This window comes from Coenobita brevimanus, chromosome 5 (assembly GCF_032717465.1).
Source record: "Coenobita brevimanus isolate Jiangsu-jjx chromosome 5, ASM3271746v2, whole genome shotgun sequence".
NCBI classification, from domain to species: domain Eukaryota; kingdom Metazoa; phylum Arthropoda; class Malacostraca; order Decapoda; family Coenobitidae; genus Coenobita; species Coenobita brevimanus.
The window spans coordinates 90,429-101,614 of record NC_136958.1 but is presented as its reverse complement, the minus strand read 5'-3'; the positions used below and the strand labels follow the sequence as shown (position 1 = coordinate 101,614).

The 11,186-nt window shown below is 42.7% G+C and overlaps 1 pseudogene; it reads left to right on the top strand.

The window, feature by feature from the left end:
• Positions 1–935: 935 nt before the first annotated feature.
• LOC145397470 (uncharacterized) lies at positions 936–2,445 on the top strand (annotated as a pseudogene).
• The last annotated feature ends 8,741 nt before the right edge of the window (positions 2,446–11,186 follow it).

Genomic DNA, 11,186 nt, shown 5'->3' with positions numbered 1-11,186 from the left:
CAAACAGGCGGAGGAGGCGTGTCTGGCGTTGGAGGCTCCGGGGTGGGAGGAGGACAGCGTTGGTAGGCTGCTGGGCTCGCCTGGGGGTCCTGAGGCTGTGGAGGTCTGTCAGGGGACGCGCCGTCAGGTGTGGGCTGCGGCCTCGTCTCCTGCGGGTGCCTGGGGGAGACAAGAATTTCCCGGGAGTGGGAGGTAGGTCCCGACTGGGACTTGGTCTTTGCTCGGGTGACGCCTTCGGGGCAACTCTCCCGAGTGGTGTCCAGCTACTCCTGCAGGAGTTGGCTAAAGATAGAAGACACACGGAGACCGTGTTCTCTCTCTTACACAGGGAGGGTAGCACGGAGGCGACTCTCTCTCTTGTCTCTGACACAGCCGTGGCGCCAGGTTGGTTTACCCTGGGACCCACTTTTGGCTTTATACAAGGGGCTCTTACCCTTGGGGTGGCTGAGGGTGCTGGCCCCTTATATCTCACTATTGGGCCTCCTGCCCTGTTTGTGACAGAAGGTATTACTCCCTCGTAGTTCACTAAAGGACCTCCTGTCCTGTTTGTGGCAGAGGGTATTTCTCCCTCGTGGCTCACTGTGGCAGAGGGTACTAGCCCCTCGTGGCTCACCAGAGTTGTGGCAGAGGGTGGTGTTCCCTCGTGGCTCCCTGTGGCAGAGGTGCGGACACCTCGTGGCTCACCAAGGGACCTCCTGCCCTTAAGGGGTGTAACTATGGTCGTCACCACAAAGCTACCAGGGACTGATTTTATATCAGTCTCACTCCACTGCTGTCGATGGTTAGCCCGATGTAATCAGTGGTTTCGAGATGGTTAAGCCATTGCCAACGATAACGAAGTTGCATAAACTGTTGATCATGGTGAAGCGTAGGTAGAAATGTCAATATATATTAAGTTACTGAAACAGGTTACATATAGTATATATTTAAATGGAATGCCAAGAGATTTTGTTCAGAAACCATTTGACTGTCGATTCAGTGACTGTGGGAAACGTGCAGGTATTACTTTAGAAGTAACCAACGTTACCGATTTTCATTTTATTACGTCCCTGAACTAGTTTAACTTAGACTTACCTTTTAAGCGTAGTTTCAGCTGGGGGAATGAATTTTGGAGGGGAAGTCATGTAGCGACTGATTAGGCTACCGCTTAGTAGCGGATGAATGTCGCGCCATATTTGTTTGTGCAGGCGTATTGACTCGGTCTAAGTCGGCTGGACTCGAGTGTACTCGGCTTGTAATTTCGTATGTATGTGAGTTTTAAAAACAGCCAATCAGGCGTTGCAAAGGAAGAGGGACTTTTGAAACTAGCCAATCACAACAGTCGTAAGTAGAACCAGCCAATCAGCTTCAAGTATTTGTGGGTGACGCAAGGACGCCCGAGATTTGAAAGTCAGTCACAGTCATGGCCTCCGGTGGTGAGCAACGTGTTGTCGATTTCAAAGCTTGTATTGGGTGTTGCAAGGATTACTGGCAAATTATCAAGGACTATCACAGCAATAACGAAGCATCGATTGAACTCCTTAAAAAAACATGGGGTTTTGCCGAGAGAGATACAGTGTAAAGAGCGTTATTTGCCCTTCAAATACCGAGAAGATAGACATCAGTGGTACTGCGGCCGGTGGCAGAAAAGTCGGAAGAGTAAGGGGAAGGTCCAGTGCAAATTCACTGTCTCGGATTATAAAGGAACATTTCTAGATAACTCTCATATACCACCGTGGCAAATAGTGCTCTTCATTAATCACTGGCTTAGGAAACAGTGGGATCATGAAACCGTTATCGAGTGCTTAGGGTGGAGTTCTAGTGCAAGTGTGGACTGGAGGTCTTTTTGTTCTGAGGTTACGTTGTCGTGGTTGGATAACCAACAGCAAATAGGTGGACAGGACATCATTGTGGAGGTTGATGAGACATTCTTCGTACGTGCTAAGTACGAACGTGGACGCCCGCTCAGAGAAGTTTGGCTGTTTAGGGGTATCGAGCGTGAAAGTAAAAGATTCTTCATTGTTCCCCTGGTTATCGCAGTGCTGCTACCCTCACATACTACATAAAAAAAAATATATAAAGGAAGGATCAGTAATCATCAGTGACGGTTGGAGAGGGTACACGCGTCTTCCACTGCAAGGGTACACTCACCACGTTATTAACCACACGGACAGTTACGTGGACCCGGTGCACTCGTTCATTCACACACAAAATGTGGAGCGTCTGTGGAGGGACGTAAAGGAGTGGACCAAGAGGCCGGGCTTGAGGTTGGAGTACTTCAAGCAATACTCTGCTCGGTATTTGTTCCTCCATAGGCCACCTAAGGAAGCTTTACACGACTTCCTCATCGAGGTGGCTACATTGTACCCTCCACAGCAACCTCGAGCGCAGCGACGGTACACTGTGGCAGAAGTGGAGGTGGAGGACCCTGATGACTCTCAACCTGGACCGTCGACTCGGAACTAGACCCTTCAAGGTAGGTCAGGTCAGGTTGGGTTGGGTTAGGTTAGGTTTGGTTTGGTTAGGTTAGTATAATGCAAATGTTTTTTTCCTTGATTTGGGCGGATAATCTCACTTTGGAAATTTTTCCTCAAATTTCCAAAAGGGGGAATTTTCCCCAAAAATCAAGGGGGTGGCTGTAATGAATGAGGGTGAGATTTGGAAGCTTCCGGTGTTGCTGTTTGCTGATGATACAGTACTTTTGAGTGAAGATGAATGGGAGTTGCAAGGTTTGGTGAATGAATTTGGGACAGTGTGTAGGAGGAGGAATCTGAAAGTTAATGTAAACAAGTTATGGTGTTTGAGAGGAATGAAGTCACAGAGTGTGCAGTGAGGTTGGTTGGTGAGGATATGGAGAATGTGAGTGCATTCAAGTACTTGGGTAGTGTGATGAGTAAGGATGGAACTTTGGGGGATGAAGTGCATGAAAGGGTACAGCAGGGAAGGAAGGTTGTTGGTACACTGAAAACAGTGATGAGAAATAGGGAGGTGAGTATGGAAGTTAAGAAGTCACTGCATGATAGTATTGTGATCCCTACCCTGACGTATGGAAGCGAGGCAGGGACCTTGCAAGAGGGGAACAAGTCAAGAGTGAGAGCAGTGGAAATGAGTTACTTGAGAGGAGCATGTGGAGGGACAGGTTGACGAATGAAGAAGTGAAGGAACGCTGTGGGGTGGATGTGGATGTGGTTGAGAAGATTAGAAAATTACACTGAGGTGGTTTGGACATGTGAAGAGAATGGAGAATGAAAGACTGACTAAGAGGGTGTATGTAGGTGAGGTGGAGGGAGGGAGAGGGAGAGGTAGACCGAGGATGAGGTGGAGGGATGGAGTTGAGAGGTATATGAGGGAGGGGGGGTGAGTTGGGGGGAGGGTAGTCAAATGGTGGGTGACAGAGCGACTTGGAGTTGTTTTGTCTGCGGCCACCCTTTGCGGGATTAGGGCGTCGGGCTATAGATAGATAGATAGATAGGATTCGTCCTTAACTTATTTTTGGCCCACCGAATTAGGCTCATTGTACACGGTTCAGAGGAGAAAGAGACCTGATAATGGCAAGTAAGACTAAGTGGTAAAAATTATGGGACTGAACTTTGAAATCAGCACGGATTTAGTTGGCAAAATTCCCGAGTCCACTGACGTACGAAATAACCAATCACCCATAATTGTTCTTCTCTCTGCAGGGCTTTTGCTGCGAATGAGTCGTACGTCTGGCAGCCGGCGGCGCATGCGCAATGAACGCAAGGAGTCCCTACGCCATTTTGGAAGAAGGGAGGACAGTATAGGAAGTATCCGACTTTAATTCTTTTTTTCTTTTTTTTTTTAATTAGTTAATTTACAAGCATTATTATATTTAGTAATTTTAGATAGGCTAATTGTGATCACTTGGAGGTGGGTATGGTAGGGAGATGGTGATCATGTGATGCTTTGAGATTATTTATGGGAATGGGGCAGGCGACACCGAAGAATGTTGGCTTCGTACGTATCTCCTAATTCAAAATTTTGACTACTTACATATATTTTGCCCACTTTATTCTTGTTACTAGTTTTAGAAAAGGTAATAGAGATAACTCTGAATTAGGTATCGTAAGGGTTATTGGTGTTTTGATACGGTAAATGGTGATGAGTGCACAGACGCCCAAGAAGCCGGCGTACCAAGTACGGTACCTAGCATTGATTGAAAACTTATAACCGTTTGCAACGAAGTGAGCTACATTATTGCACTTGTTAAATTTAGGCAAGTTAATAGATTAGTCGTTAGAATGGCCAGGGAATTTTTATTGTTTTATGTTGAAAAATTGATTGCTTTTCAGAAAGGTTGTCCCCATATTTCGTCCCGGTAAGGATGCTCAACAAGTTCCCGTCCTGCCCATGTACAGTACAGGATACAGGTAATTTTCGTACGTTTATCTACTTTGTATAATTAGAAAAGTTGATGTAAATATCGTAGATCAGTGACACTGATCGAAGCACTGAACTCTATTGCAACTCTCTGTCTGTCTCTCTCTCTCTCTCTCTCTCTCTCTCTCTCTCTCTCTCACCCCTTCATTATTCTCTAGATTAGCCTAATTGCCATCTATCCACAACGAATGCTGGATTTATAACAGTAGATTAATACTAGAATATGATGCTAGTCACTAAGAAGTGTCGAGTCTAGCTGACGATCAGGTGTAGTTAGACTATATTTGACTAGTAACCAAGGAGACTTCATTCTTACTTCCTAAGTCTCAACGAATATCATGCCAGCATTAGGCCTATTTGGTAAAATAGTTATGAGAGTGGTGCAGTACTCAGATAAAGGCAGACCGACCAGTAACCAAGGAGATTCATATCTCAAAGCTAAGGCTTCAAATTTTTCCTTTAGATAGATTGAATATGCCAGTACACCACCGACCTCCCCACCCTCCCAATCAGTGTCTGTTATAGTGGAGGGCTGACAAAGGGGAAGGGGTTGCTGTTGCCCCAAGTTCATCTGAAACGTGAACCCAATGGAATGTTGGCTTTAAGTTGCCCTTGTACATCCACCATCCTTCTTTGGGGGATAAGGAGGGAGTTGAGGGACGTTTATATTACTGAGCAGTAGAACCAGCCGGGTATATCTGTGCCAGCACACGTGAAGGTGAGTCTGTTGAACACCATGTTTATTAAGACGTGAGAACATAAGAGAATGCTACCCTCAGTTATGTAAAATAAATTGTTTAGGAACTGAGGCTAAGAAGTGTTCTGTTCCAGCTAGAATTTTGGGTCTTAAATCTCGCCACCTAACTACTCATCCGCCTATAATTTACTTGTTCAGTTAAGTTTTATGCACGTCTGCTTCAGTTTCCTTCTAATGAATTATTTCGCCCTCCTCCCTCTCTCCGCCTTTCTTTGCAGACTGCCTCTCATCTTCCTTTCTCCTTCCGTGTCCCTGCTCTTCTTCAGTCTTGGTTTCACCTTTCCACCCATTCCTCCCTTTCGCCCTGTTTCTTTTCCCCCTGGGCTTTTACCCCCTCCAGTGGTCTGTTCTTTTCTCCCTTGTTCTTACTCTCTTCTCTCTCCTGTCGCTCTCCGCTTTCATTTTCTTGAGCACGTGACTTCTCATTCTTTTGCTGCTCCTGTCTTTACCGATGGTTCCAAATCCCTTTTGCGGTGTTGGTTTGCTGTTGTCTCCCCTGAGTCTTCTTTTTCAGTTCCCTTCCATCTGTTGCATGCGTTCTCACGGCGGAGCTTTATGTCGTTCTTTTCGCTCTGGTCTCTGTTTCGTTCCTCTTCCTCCTCCTTTGTTATCTTTTCCGATTCCCATAGTGCACTTTCTTCTCTACGAGCTTCTTTTCATCCCCTGGTCACCCGGATTCCAGAGTGGCTCTTCCGTTTTTCTGTGCTTAAGAAGTCGACTCAATTTGGCTGGGTGGCTGGACCCTGGTCGTGTTGGGAGTGGCGGAAATGAACGGGCAGATTCACGGACTCTTCCTGCTGCTCTCTCACGTCTTCTCCTTGGCCCATTCCTGCTCTTCTTACTCGCCTCTTCCATGACAAATGGCAAACTTCCTGGGACTCCCAGGTCTCCAATAAACTTCATCTTGTTAAACCTTATGTTCTTCCATGGTCTGTTTCTACTCATCCCAATCGTCAATGAGAGACTGTCCTTGCTCGTCTTCACTTGGGTCACACCCGCCTCACTCATGGTCACTTATTGAATGGTTACCCCCGCCACCCTGTTCACGCTGTAACTGCCTCTTGACTATCAGACACCTTTTTCTCGAATGCCCGTTCATACTTTGCGACCGTCTTCTGCTCTTCCCTTCCTGTCATATATACTCAGCCTCTCGTTCCTTACTGATTTCCTTGGTGATTCTCCAATTTTTTCTGCTTCTAATATTATTGTTTTTTTTCTCTGCTCTGCGTATTTTGCATCTGATTCAATTGTCCTCCATTCATTGCTGCTTTAGTGCCACATAGCCTCTCAAGGCTCGGTGTTACAGTTTTTCTCACCATTCATTCTATAACTTGGTCCAGATTTTCGTCAGTTTGCAGCTTATTTCATGTAACTGAGGCAGAAAGACAATGCTATGACTACTTCGTTTCGAGAGCACTACTTCGTGACTAGCCTCGTATTCTAATGTTACGGTTGCTTCCTTTCCCTAGCACTTCTTCGTGACTAGCCCCGTATTTGTTCATGTAATGGCTGCATCCTTGCCATTGAACTTCCTTGTGATTAGCCTCGTATTCAAGTGTTAAAGTTATGGCTCTGCATCCTTTCTATTGCACTTCGTGAATAGTTTCTTATTCTAATGATATGGCTATGCATCCTTTCCATAGGACTTTCGTGACTAGCCTCGTATTCAACTGTTTATCTGTAGTTAACTCAGCATTAAATATATCAGCTTTAGGTCAAGATAGAATATAAACACTAAAACCTTAAGACATAGGGAGATGTATTTTTTTTTTTTTTTAATCGCAGTTATTAGTCATGGTTTCGTCTTTTCGTCAACCTGTTAAATTATCCTGCAATATCTTAGAATTCATGCAAATAGCTTATTTAGCATAGAAATCTTTTACATGGCAGTTGATCATAATGCAACACTACGAGCTCTTTGGCTCAAATTTTTGTTGCTCGTCCCGTAGCTAAATGGCACTGGCAGAGGGAAAGTGTGCAGCTTTACATTATTTCTACACCGTTTCATGAGTTGCTTCATATTTTGTTATTAATTTATTGCAGTAACTTATCGGTCAAGATATATAGATGGCAGTTTTTGGTGAAATGAGTAAAACAAATTTTAAACTTTTGAAATCGGTGAGCAGGTTCCAAAATTTTTAACGTTTTCAGCAGCTGAGCGTGGATAAGAATGTTTTATTTATTTTTTTCAGTTTTTTCTTACATTGCAACCAAGGTAGGGAAATATTAAACTGAAAAAAAATTGACCAAGCAAGTTTTTTTTGGTTAATAGTAAATTGCTAATGGACGCCAGAAAATCCCAGAAATTTTTTGAAGATGTTTTTTGAATACCGGGCAGATCGGAGAGGAAGTTGTATACCGACGCCATTTTGGAAGAAGAGAGGACGGCATGGGAAGTATCCGACTTTAATTCGTTTTTTTTAAATTAGTCAGTTAATTTACAAGCATTATTATATTTACTAATTTTAGATAGGCTAATTGTGATCACTTGGAGGTGGGTATGGTAGGGAGATGGTGATCATGTGATGCTTTTAGATTATTTATGGGAATGGGGCAGGCGTCACCGAAAAATGTTGGCTTCGTAAGTATCTGTCCTAATTCAAAATTTTGACTACTTACATATATTTTACCCACTTTATTCTTGTTACTAGATTTAGAAAAGGTAATAGAGACAACTCTGAATTAGGTATCGTAAGGGTTATTGGTGTTTTGATACGGTAAATGGTGATGAGTGCCCAGACGCCCAAGAAGCCGGCGTCCCAAGTACCTAGCATTGATTCAAAACATAACCGTTTGCAACGAAGTGAGCTACATTATTGCACTTGTTAAATTTAGACAAGTTAATAGAGATTAGTCGTTAGAATGGCCAGGGAATTTTTATTGTTTTATGTTGAAAAATTGATTGCTTTTCAGAAAGGGTGTCCCCATATTTCGTCCCGGTAAGGATGCTCCACAAGTTCCCGTCCTGCCCATATACAGTACAGGATACAGGTAATTTTCGTACGTTTATCTACTTAGTATAATTAGAAAAGGAGATGTAAATATCGTAGATCAGTGGTTCCCAAAGTGTGTTACGCGATTCCGTGATAGGTTACCAAGGGTTCCGTGTGTCAAAGCTCGCATCCAATACGTGTCTGAATTATCTGATTACTGACAGGTACATTGTAGTGACGGGTAGAAATTGTAGAATGTTTGAATTTTAGATTCGAAGTCATTGGTGTAACTATACAACATACCTGAGGGAACTTCATTAGCAAAAATCAGTAGCCTATTCGTACAGCCGTTTGCACTGATGTGGAAAAGCAATGACAGGCCCAGTAAAAGGTGTTTTGGCTCATTAGAAACTTTGCTCCATCAGGCAGACGCTGTTGCCTTCATAGACGAGCACTTGCTACTAAGATGCCATGCGAACATAAAGTTATGCTCGATGAGGTATTCAAGGTGGTAAATTTCATCAAAGCTAGACTACTAAATTCGCAACTGTTTTCGGCTCTGCTAGGACGTGGGATCCAATCATACTGCCCAGTTACTGCACACGAAGGTGCTCTAGTTATCCCGCGGCAAAATTGTTTGACGTGTGTGTGATACGAAAGATGAGATTAGTATCCTTCTCACAGGAAACGGCTTTTCTCTGTCAAATAGGTTCAGTGACGAAGTCTGGTTAATGAAACGGCTATCTTACAGATGTTTTTAAAAAACTAAATGATCAGAACTTGTCATTGCAAGGCTCAGATGTGACATACTGAAGGTTCAGGACAAAATTGAATCTTCTCAAAATAAACTTTTAGGTTGATTGTGCAAAGGAAAAACAAAGTGAATGTTTTCCAAGTCTTCATCAGTTCCTGACTATTCCTTGCAGTTGGATGGAAGTTCAGGAGAATGCATTGTTCACCATTTAAGGCAATTAAGTAATACTTTGAGGGAATAATTTCCCAGGCAGGCAGACTCTGTTCATTTATGTGTTCAGGTTCTGTAATAGGACATACCCTGTCTATGAAGGAAAATTAGCAGCTGATTGAAATTTCAACAGAAACGCACAGAGCAACATTTGATACTCACAGCTCACCTTTTGGGCAAAGGTCTTGCACGAGTATCCTGATATTACAAAACGAGCAGTGAAACATCTGATGCCATTTGCAACACCGTATAGGTGTGAAGCTGGTTTCTCACACTACATATCCACTAAAAGCAAATAGCAGACACAAGTTGGATGCAGAACCTAATAAAGCGCCTGCAGCAAACAAGGATCCTTTCTGATATTGATGTCTTTGTGACCAAAAGCAAGCCCATACATCACACTGAAGACTGTAAGAATGACGCAGCTCTGCGGTGATTTTCAGTTGATTCACATCATTGTGTGTGTGTGTGTGTGTGTCGAGAAGCAACAGCGATTGAGAAAGGGTTCCGGCAGATGTTAAATTTGGGAACTATTGTCTTAGATTTCAGTTAAGGAACTCTTAGTGTTTTTGTGAGAACAATGTAAGAAAGTTTGGATAATTATTGGTTCTATATATATTGACTTCTTACAGGTAATTTATGTACAGTAAAATGCCTGCTAGTGTTAGATAAGCAAACGGAGATAACTAGGATATAAATGTCAAGGGAATTTTTGTTTTAAAATGAAATTGTGTTATTGTGAGGTGATGCAAGTTGTCTGGATCTAACTCCATTTTTTACCTACTTACAGTCTCTTTATTCACATTTTTCTATTTATCTATCTATCTATTGCCAGACGCCATAATCCCGTTAGGGGTGGCCATTTGACTTTGAGCTATTTTTTGGGGGGAGAGGCACTAACCCTCCACCAACCCACTTGTTAACAAGCAAGGAGCACGTATGATTTGGTTATATGTTATCACTCAGGGCTGTAAATGGTTTCTTGGCTTACAGGAAACCATTTGGCTTGTCACTCAATGTAAAGCCACCTGTAAAGGAAAGAAAAACAATAAGAAGTGACAGGAAAGATTGGAGAAATAGGAAGAGAGGAGGGCAGGCACAGAAAAAGAATGATAAAGGCTAAGGAAGAAGTAGGCAGCACTCCGAGCACTATTTATTAATGTTAAATAAATTAATAGGGATAAGGAGGATGTGAGTATGGTAAAGAATTTGGTGTTTTGTGAGATATATTATTGACAGCTTTTAGGTCTTTTTATTTCATTTTGATGTTTCCGTTCTCAGTTTTTTCTCGTTGCAGCTATTTTATGAACATTTTTCTGTTTACTAGTAATATATAAGTAAATGGAGATTAGGATTGTTTGAGGATATGATTTGGTGCTATTGTAAGGTGAAGGCTAAGAAGGTTGTTAAATCCCCATCTGTAATTCCACCTTTTACTTACCGGTACAGCCTATTTATCCAGTTATTAATGTTAGATGAGTTAATAGAGGTAAGAAAGAGGTGAGTTTGGGTAGGATATTTAGATGATTGGTTATTCTATCTATCTATAGCCCGACGCCCTAATCCCGCAAAGGGTGGCCGCAGACAAAACGCCTCCAAGTCGCTCTGTCACCCACCATTTGACTACCCTCTCCCCAACTCACCCCCCCCCTCCCTCATATACATCTCAACTCCATCCCTCCACCTCATCCTCGGTCTACCTCTCCCTCTCCCTCCCTCCACCTCACCTACATACACCCTCTTAGTCTTTCATTCTCCATTCTCTTCACATGATTGGTTATTAATTGTTTTTAAGTCGTGTCAGATTTTGTCCTGTTAGTTACTCTATCTTTATTCTGTTCTTATGCTTCTACGTATAGGTATTTTCCCCACATTATTATGCTTGCTAATGTTTGAGAAGTGAATGGAGATTAGTAGGATATATGTGAAGATAATCTTGGTGTATTATGTGATGATTTATTGTGAGAGGTACACAGAAGATGGTTGCCTTGGTAATTTTTATATTCTGATCATTTTTTACCACTTGTGAATAATTTACATTAATTATACTTATTAATGTTAGAAAAGTTAGTGGAGAGAACTGGGATATGAGTATACTTAGGCATTTTTGGAAATTAGGTTAAGTGGTTATATTGTGAGACCAGATACCAAAGAA